Source organism: Lactuca serriola, chromosome 2 (genome assembly GCF_051521515.1).
Source record: "Lactuca serriola cultivar US96UC23 chromosome 2, Lser_US96UC23_V15, whole genome shotgun sequence".
Lineage (NCBI taxonomy): Eukaryota > Viridiplantae > Streptophyta > Magnoliopsida > Asterales > Asteraceae > Lactuca > Lactuca serriola.
The window spans coordinates 66,632,822-66,643,448 of NC_136409.1; the positions used below are offsets into that span (position 1 = coordinate 66,632,822).

The window sequence follows — 10,627 nt, forward strand, 5'->3', positions numbered from 1 at the left end:
AGTGTACACCCCATGTTCCATGTCTCTAATCTAAGGAAGTGTCTATCGGATGAAACACTCGTCATTCCCCTTGACGAGATCAAAATCAACGAGAATCTCCTGTTCGTCGAAGAACCGGTTGAAATCATGGACAGGGAGGTGAAGCGTACTAAGCAAAGTCACATCCCGATCATGAAAGTACGGTGGAACGCGAAGCGTGGGCCAGAATTCACGTGGGAACGCGAAGATCAAATGAAGCAAAAGTACCCTCACCTATTCTAGCATTCTCAAATCTAGCTTTCAAACAGAATTTCGGGACGAAATTCCCTCTAACGGGGGGATGATGTCACAACTAGAATTTTGTGCCTTGTAACTTCAACACTTAAGTAAGAATTATGAATCTAGGGCATGAAAGCATGCATGATACTTACTCTATAACAACAAGTTTTCCATCAAAAACTTCATACAAGCACTACAAATAGTCAACAAGCAATTGGAAACCCTAGAAGTTCTTGTTTAGGTCTATTTTGGACTAGGACTTCCTTATTGGGCCCAATGGACCAATAAGCTTCCAATTTGACTATCTTGGGCTTAGAACCTTTAAATGGGCTCTAATTGGACCCACTTTCATTTATTTCAACATTTTGGGCCATATTGGGCCTAGAATGAAATAAATTAAATATTATGAACTATTATGGACCATAATTAACCTAATCTAGCCTAATAAAGCATAAAAATCACACTTATATTTTATAGGGCCAACAATCATTCAACCTAACTCTAATATGGGCTTAGGGGCAATAAAGCCCAAAAATCCCCTTTTCCTCTCCAAATCTCGGCCCAAGCCCAAGCCCAATCCATGGGGAAGAGTTGACTTATGCCTTTCCACCTCATTTTTAAATGGAGGTTATCCATGCAAATAACCCAAGTATCCATGCACTATCTCATCAATCTTCTCTCTCCCTCTCCCTCTTTTTCCTTCGGCCGAGAGCAAGAAATGAACACACACACCTCACAAAACTCTCTCTAAATTACTCAAGAATCATCCACTCTCTCCATCCAAAATCTCGAAAATTTGGCTTGAAGTCTAAGGATCTTCATAAAGTAATTCATCATCTAAGGTAAGTTAATGGATAACTTATGATCTAACTCCCTTCACTTCATCAAAATCTCTTCTAAATTCATTCAATCTTGTGATCTTGCACCTTAGAAGCTCCTTAAATTCGAGATCTTCCAAGGAAAGGTTACAAGGGCCGAAATAGCAACAAACTCTTCTCTTTTCTTCTTCAATTCGAAACCACAAGAAAAGGTGAGCTTCATAACCCCTATTTTTCGGTTTTATAAGTTTTGTGGGGGGGGGGGAAGACAAGCAAATGTGTAGATCTTTGTGTATATGTATGCTTTGTGTGATTTCTATGTTTATATTTATGTTCTTATGTGATTGTGGTGTTGGATCTAGTCAAAAAGTCCTTAAAACCGAGATTTACATTAGGTTATATGATACTAGTATAAATTATATTACTACATACAAATCATTTCTAGAAAAATAACCAAGTTGGTTAATATGAACTTCTTTGGGCTAAAAACCCATTTTTGGACTCAAAATGTTAAAAATACAAAATTAAAGGGCCCAAAATGACAAAATATGAATTCTGATGGTTGAAATGAGACAAAACAGTTTTAACAAAGTATTTTATGGAAATATACTCTTTTGAAGGATTAAAATGTAAAATTTTAAGCATAATGGGCCAAAAATGAATTTTTCGGCCCAATAAAGCCCAATATGCGAGATTTTCAAATTTGAAGGGCTGAAACTGTACTTTTCTGTAAAACAGGGACTACTAGTGCCCCAAGTCCATTTCAAGGGTTAAAAATACTTTTCATATTTAAAAAGGACCAAAGATGCAAAAATTTTCTATTTTGGGCCAAAAGTGTAAAAGTTGCGAAAAATGAGGTTTCAGCCGAGAAAGCTTCATTTTGAGGGACTAAAACTGTTTTTCAAATAAATTTGAGCTGAAAAATACTTTTTCAACAAGTTTTGATACTAAAGTGTCATGAAAAATGCTTTAAGGACTAAAATGGAAATTCTTTTATTCAAAGGGTTAAAAGTGTAAATTTATCCAAGAAAGGGGCTGCAAAAAGAAAAACTCCAATGTTTTAAACAATAAATCCGTTGTGATAAAATACTAGTACCGCGACTCGCGACAAAACATAATACACCATCAATACCAGAATCATTATCAAACGAATTGATTCGGTCTCGAATCAATAACGAAACAAAACTTAATACACGACGATATTCTATACACACGCGGAAATTTCGGGAAGTCAATACATACGTGGGAATACACAGACGTCGATACACCATCTTTGGGCTTAAAAGTGTCAAATCTTGCTTGTTGGGCCTAGCTTGCCCAATGACCAGATCTTTAGGCCCGAAGGCAACTTGCTTACATGTTGTTGGGTCTTATATGACCTAACTCCGTGTAAAAGGACTTTCAATGGCTTTTGTGCTAGTGGGCCCCAAGGGTCCTTTGGTACTGCTAGTAAAGTCGAGAATTCACAAATGCGGGTCGGGCCAAGGGCCCTTCGCATTCACGATAGCCTTGAACGACTTACGGATTATCGAGGTCTTCGTGCCCTCTTTTCTCCTCGGTTGTGGGGCTATGAGAAGTCAGGGTGGTTGGATTAAGTGAATAGTACGGACGACGCCTAAGGGGTCGTTAGTATAGTTGTAAACTAGTCGTTTCTATTAACGCGTGTTTATAACAATTCACAATACACATTTAATCTAATGTCACCTGGAATCATCGAATACACACGTTGCAACGGAATAACCAAACATAAAATGCGTAATTCAAGGTATTAGGAAAACATCGGGTTTTCCTAGGGTTTTCAATACATACACCTACGAGATGCATACCAAGTCTAACATTTTTCACATTTATAGAAACAAACAAGCATACTTACGGATCTTCACACTTTTTTTTTATATACGATACTCTTTTCAGAAAATATCGGATTTTCTGGTGGTTTTCAAAACAATACAAAACATTATTTTTCAAACATTTCTTATGAACTCACCAACATTTCATATGTTGACATTTTTCAAAATACTTGTATTCTCAGGTAACAGGTAAACCGAAGGGAAAAATGTACTCTGTGATGTCTTGTTGTTTGTTTAACTAGTATCGAACAATTTACTTTTGGGAATGTAATGTTTAAAATAATTTACTAAATGTAAACACTACCAGTTGTACTATTTCAATGTATGGTGATGAATGATGTTATGTTTCATGTATATTCACTGTAATGGTATTCAATTGAGTCACAACAGCCCTCGGACGTTTCCGCCGTCTGGTTCGGGGGTGTGACAGATAATGTGTACTCGACTTAGTTATACCAGTAGTATGTTTAGTATTTATGAAAGTTATTTTGAAATTTTTTCGCTATAGATAGGTTTCTCCAAAGAAAAACCAGTATTCTCTATAACCTTCAGCTCTGATACCATTTCTATCACACCCCACTAAAGCGGAAACAAGGGACGCGACAATACAACGGGTCTCATAGCAAAATTTAAAATAAAACAACAACCATAGTATTAAAAGCTTTACAAATTACAATAAGTTTGAACAACTTTTGAAAGTAATTACAACGTATAAAAAGAACGACACATGTGAATGCTCCTACAAGTGATATGTTTCTATGTGCCACTTACTCGATAATTCCTGAAAAAGCATGTAAACTGAGTGTCAACTATAAAAATAGTTGGTGAGTTCAGAGGTTTACAGAAATATTGGTTTCATGAATAACAATCAAATTTCTGATAAAAGTTCCCATAAATGAATGTACATTGCGAAAATGAGTAAATAAGTTTGCATAAACAAAGTTCGTTGTCATTATGAGAAATAAAGTATGTTGCCAAAATGAGATTCAAATTTTATATTCTCATGGGAAATAAAGTTCATTGCAAAAACAAGAAAACAAGTTTCGTTTCTAAAGTGAGTATACAAGTTTCGTTGCTAAAGTGAGTATACATGTTTCGTTGCTAAAATGAGTATACAAGTTTTGTTGCTAAAAGAGGCATATAAGTTTCATTGCTAAAATGAGATACAAGTTTCATTTCTAAAATGAGCATACAAGTTTCATTGCTAAAATGGGCATACAAATTTCATTGCTAAAATGAGTACACAAGTTTTGTTGCTAAAATGAGCATACAAGTTTCGTTGCTAAAATTAGCATACAAGTTTCGTTGCTAAAATGAGTATACAAGTTTTGTATGTGCAGAAAGATTCCATCAATGATTTCACAACCCAAGCCTAATGACTAAATTGTGCCCTATTGACTATTATGCGTATCACAAACATAGTGAATAAAATGGTAAAATGCACTTTGTGAATCGTGTGAGTGAGGAGTTGTCTACCTCGTAATAACGTTATCCATAATGACCATGGGCTCAAAAGAGTTAAGGAGTTGAGTAAATTACACGAATGATCCCTATGGTTTACGGTAATTGACAGGTTTGGTCCCTAACTTAATTTTTTAACTCGGAAGGTCCCTACTATTTGTTTTTGTTACGCACTTGGTCCCTGTCTTACTTAAAAAGACTATTTTTGGCCTTGATTTTTTAATTTATTTAAATAAACACACCCCAAAACCCTACCTCCTCACCTTACCTTACCTACTTCCTCATTTTTTCCATATTTAAATAATATTCTTTTTAGGTAAGATAGGGACCAAGCGCGTAACAAAAACAAACTGTAGGGACCAAGTGTGTAACAAAAACAAACAATAGGGATCGTCCGAGTTAAAAATATAAGTTAGGGACTAAAAGTGCAAATTACCCCAAACCAAAGGGACCACTCATGTAATTTATTCTAAGGAGTTGTGTCAAATGATTCCAGGGACTTAACCGCAATACAGTCCTCGTGAATTAATGTAACATACAGATACATGCAAAATATAGAAACCAAGTTTATACGAGTCAAAATAAATACAACGAACCAAAATAGTTAAGGAGATGCTTTTCCGCCCCAAAACGTATAAACCGAAAATAGGGGTTGTGAATACTCACAATGATGCATGAAGGTATTTGTGATGCCTTGAGCTAACTTCCCTCACAAACTACTATTGATTCCCTACGATAAGGTTACACACTAGTAAGTCTCTAGTTGAAAATCTAACGTTACTATACTTACTACTACAATAGAATTATGCCAATATTGTGTCAAAATTTTGATATTGATAAGTTACAAACATTTTACTGTAAATTCAGATTTCCATGGATCAATTTGTTAAATACAAATTTAAGTGAAAATTTCCATTTTTGGCAATGTTAATTGAAGTGTAACTATAACATTTTAGAAGGTGTTTCAACTGATTAAATATTCAAAACAAAATCAAATAGGTTATAAGATATCCAAAACTTTGTTTTTCAATTTTAACTAAATTCAAAGAGGTTATGAAAAATTTTAATGAATTTTTTTTCTAATTATTTTTCACCATTTAAATTTTTTGAATAACCAAAAAATCATGGAAAATTAGTAAATGGTCATGAAAAATTCTAAGATGTTTTTTGTAACTGTTTCATAGTATCCCTAAACTGAGAAAATTATTAAATGCTACTTTTGATCAATAAAACCTGGATTTTGTAATTTAATTGTGTTTTACACCAAGAAATTCTAATTAAATAAAAAATTTTAATTAAAAATCACAAAACCTTTTATTTGTGTTCCAATTGTAGTCAAATATTTCCAGAAAATGTTTCATGCTTTTTCGATATGTATAGCTATTTTTCTCATATTTAACCACTTGAAGCATCACAAATTCATGGAAAACTAGTAGGCAGTTAAGAAAAATTATAAATCTTTTTATACACCTGTTACAAAATGTATATAAACTGGAAAAAATATCAAAAATGATTTTCAAACAGTGGAGTCTATTAATTGGATTTATGGATGTTTAATCTTAGGAAATTATAAATATATAGAAAATAGTTTAAATAAATCCTCAAACTTTTTGTACCACTAACACACGTTGGATATAATCAGGAAAAAATGTTAAAAGTAGTTTTCAGATGGTATAGTCTAGTTTTTAATATTTATGTGTGTTTAATGTAAGAAACATAGCATAAATAGAAAAGTAATTTTATAACTCTTCAAAATTTTTGTACAATTGTTAATTTATTCATATATACTAGGAAAAATATCAAAATTGGTTTTTTAACAACTTAACCTATTTTTATGATTTTTGTGAATTTCTTCTATTGAAAATGAAAATAAATAATAAAGAGTTCATAAAACTTCCGTAGACTTTTTATTTGTGGTTAAACTATAATACAAAAGTTAATGGTAATTTATTCTTATTTTTAGAACAGTTTAACGTTTTCTCCATGAATTATTTTCATAAATAAGCATTAATTCATTAAAAATTACTAAATAGTAAACAAAATTGATAGGAATTTTTATTTATGATTAACATGTTATATACAATATTTTGATGAAGTTTTATAATTTTTGGGGAAGTATAGCTATCTGTCGTCAATTTAGTCCCTTAAACATTCATTAAATCAGGAAACATAAGAAACTGTCATGGAAAAATCTGTAAAATTTTGCGTCGAGTCCTTATGATGTCCAAAAGATGCAAAAATTCTTAAATATGTCTTTGGACATTCATAACGGTATTTTACTATATATTTCTCTTCAACAAAAATAAATTCGAAACCAATAGGAAACAATCATAGAAATGTTTGTAGCTTTATGGAATGTCTTGACTAACCGTATAGGTCGGATCAACAATTTCCAAGAATTTATTGGCAATAAAAAGTATTTTATGTTAATTATTTCTCTATTTTCTTGTAATAATTATAATAATTCGAGAAATGTAAGTTGTTTCCTCAAAATTTCCAAAACTTCTCATTTTGTTGGTGGGATTCTAGGAAAAATCATATTTGGGCAGAAAATTACTTGTGGGTATTTTAGTGTACATAAAATCATTGATGAACACATTTGAAAACCTTTAGCAATAAACTTTGAACATCTAACATCTAGGCTTGAAGATCATCACATGCATGTCGGTTCAAGGATCACGCATGGTGTTAGAAGTGTTCAGAAGTCATTTTTGAAGAAAACTTAGGGTGTATGTGGTCATGTGATTTCACCGTTTGCAACATGCATGTTGTTTTTGGGTGAAATCCTAACACCACCATCATCAAAATTGTATGTGTGTGTATGTTTATGTGTTCATAATCTTTTATAAGAATTGAGTAGTAGAAGAAGAAAATACAAGAAAAATATTAAAACTTCAAGCAAAAGAGATGGAGAAATCATTTTTACCTTTAATAACACCACATAATTATGTGAGAGAACTGAGTAGAAGAAGGAGACAATACAAGAATAATACTGAAAAATTTCGTGGATAGAAGAGATAGGAAGAGAGGATTGAGTGGTAGAAGAGTTGGAGTGTGAGAGATAATGAAGAGGTGAAGATTGTGGGGAAGAGAGAAGTGATTATGTGTCTTGGAAAGTGGAAGAGCGCATTGGGAAAAGGGAGGCTGAAAATTGGATGAAAGAGGCTCCCTATCTCCTCTTTCTTTTATAAAATCTCTCTCCCCCCACCCCTTTTTTTTAATAAAATTATCTAGTTTTTAATAAAATATATATTTGTCTAGCTTTTATTCCATAAAATCTTTTGTTTTAAAATAATAATTAAGGATATATGTTAATACTTTAAATAATATTTCTCTTGATTATATTTTCCTAATTTTAATTATTATAAATATTATTATAATGTCCATAATTAGCTTTATTGAATTTTTGAGGTTGAATTTATACAATTTAGGTTTTTAGGGCTTTTAGGGTTCAGATTTATTAAATTTTCAGTTATCAAAATAATATGAATTTTTGAGACTTCAAATTATTTTAGAGTCTTATAACTCTATTATAGTCATAAATAATGTTTTTAATTCGTTTTTGTTAGTTTATTTGCATTTTCTATATACTGGTTCTAAGATTCATGTGAAATTGAAGAACCAAGTATACTAGTCATAGTTTCAACTTTGACTTAAGTTCCTAAGAGACTCGGACCTAATTTCCTATAACATCCGGATTCCCAGGTATGGTCATTTGATTATTTATTGAGATATGAGGAGTGACTCGACGAGTTGATTCCCTAACTCGTCGAGTAGGATCATGAATGATGACTCGGATTAATGAGTGGACTTGACGAGTCGGTGAATGGGCTCGACGAGTCCGTGCTGTTGGCAGAAACCCTAAATCCTTGGGCCTGTGCCTTATTTAAGGGACCTTATGGCCTTCATTTGCAGCCACCCTTCCAGAGAAAAGAACCCTAGCATATTTGAGCGTGTGAACTGAGAGAGAGAGAGAGACAGAGAGAGAGAGACACAAAGAGAGAGCCATCTTGAGCCATTTGTTGTGATTTAGCTAAGGAGGAGAAGTGATCCAGCAAGAAGGACCAAAGGAGGTTGTCGTTCTAAGACTTTCAAGCAAGGAGGCTTCACTTTGAGGTAGTAATTCGGCCCTTTTCTTCTTTATTGTGTAGACTTATTGAATCATGGGTTTCTTTACTCTTTCTTGAGTTGGAATAAGAAGCATGAGAAGTCCTAATGAGAAATAGACCTTATATTTGGACCTTGAGAGGTCCAGAGAGTCCATTCATCCAGCTTTATGCAGTCCCTTTTGGGTTTTGGATCTTGGTTGTCATATTAAGAGCTAATTCATCAAATAGAGCCATATGAGTGATGCATGAGCATAAAGGTTGGACCTTTACATGACTTTTGAGTGTTTAAATGTCAGATCTATAAGATAGACAAATAGATCTGACGTCAGATGGTCATTTAGGAGTTGCCATGGAGGAAACTTGTCGAGTCCATGAGAGAACTCGATGAGTCGAGTCGGGTTGCCCCGTGATTCGTGATCAGTGGTAACCCACCGAGTGAAAGGTTAACTCGACGAACCAAGTGAGGCCTTTGAAGGATTCAGAAGATGCGCATGAACTCGCTGAGTCCCATGAGTGCATTCAGCGAGTCTGGTCAAAGTTGGACCGTTGACTGAGTTGACTTTCATTGACTTTTAGGGTTTGGTCAGCAATAGGGATTTTGGGTCATGGAGGGGTAAAATGGTCTATTACCCTTCTAAGGAATTATAAGGGGGATTAATCTATCCTTTGAGAGCTGTTGTTAATTAGATGGAATTTTTTATGTGATTAGGCATAGGCTAGATCAGTATTCGAGATTCGAGATTTATCTGAGTTACCCAAGGTGAGTCTTCTCACTATACATTACCTAGAGTGGTATCTATGTGCAGACCGGAGGGTCTTATGTGTTTTGTGTATGTGTATGTCTAAGCTTCATGTGCATTGTGTTATATGTATGCTATGTGTTATATAGACCGGACCAGAGGGTCCAACGACTCATGAGGCCAGAGGGTCCTTGATCAGACCGCACCAGAGGGTCCAACGAGCTAGACCGGATCGGAGGGTCCAACGAGCTATGGGACTGGAGGGTCCCGCTGAGACACATTGAGCAAAGGGTCATACCGAGTTATAGCCTCGACTGGCTTATGTGTTGTATGTGGGATTTTGGGAAACTCACTAAGCATTTATGCTTACCGTGTTATGTAATACGTGTTTCAGGTACCAGCGAGGATCGCGGGAAGGCACCGGCATGATATGTACACACTGATGGAGCATTATGTATTATGTATTTTAGATTTTGGGATGTGTTTTTACTGTGATAACAGTTTATACATTTAAGTTTTGAAATTACTTGTGAGATGTGAGATGTTTTAAAAATGAAAAATTCTTTTGGAAATTTAAGTAGTTACATTTCTATTACTAGTTCAAGTGCATGATGTGTCTACCTGAATATACAAAAATGATCGAGTCCAGGAATGACCCGAATTTGGGTAGTTGTAACAGTTAAAGTAACAATAGAATTTACATATCAATGTGAAATCTAAGCGTACTATCCCTCGTTTCTAATTGTTTCCAAGTCTCTAGTAGGGTATGATATAGCCTCTAGCTACCAAGAGTAGCATGTGTCGTGCCTATACATGTACTAAGTTTATTCAAATCTAGAACTGTATCAAATTTTGATGGTTGTCACAATCAAAGAGTATGGAGTTTGTCTTGTGGCCACTTTGCAAGTGGTCTTATCTACCCATATGATGAAAGGAAGCTCTTCTACCCATCTCCCTTTCTTTTCATCTAGCCTTTTCTTCAACTTATTGACTATGATTTTGTTACTAGAATATGCTTGACCGTTGGTTTGAGGGGGAAAATGGGTGGACATTATCATTTTGATTCCCAAACTTGTGAAAAAGTCCCTAGTCCTCTTGCTTATGAATTTGGATCCATTGTCGCATATAATTTGAGTAGGGATCCCGAACATGGTCAGAATATTACGTTTGATAAATGATACCACCTCCTTATCTCTTACTTGAACAAAAGCCTTAGCCTCGATCCACTTCGAGAAATATTCTATCATTACTGCCATGAAGACTTTTCGTCCTTCTTCCTGACGAAAAGGATTAGTTCTCCCCAGGGTGAACTACTCGGACGAATAAAATGCTTACCCAACAGATCCTACAACTTAGATGATAGCTCCTTCATCTCAGGCGGCGCCAAACGG

At 34.4% G+C, this 10,627-nt stretch overlaps 1 long non-coding RNA gene across 1 annotated transcript; it reads right to left on the reverse strand.

The window, feature by feature from the left end:
• Positions 1 to 3,606: 3,606 nt before the first annotated feature.
• Positions 3,607 to 7,522, reverse strand: LOC145090319 (uncharacterized). The gene is made up of 3 exons (XR_013701489.1): positions 7,314 to 7,522; positions 5,054 to 5,117; positions 3,607 to 3,707 (listed from the first exon to the last, which is right to left on the reverse strand). It is a non-coding gene; the product is annotated as an uncharacterized LOC145090319 (long non-coding RNA).
• Between the last annotated feature and the right edge of the window lie 3,105 nt (positions 7,523 to 10,627).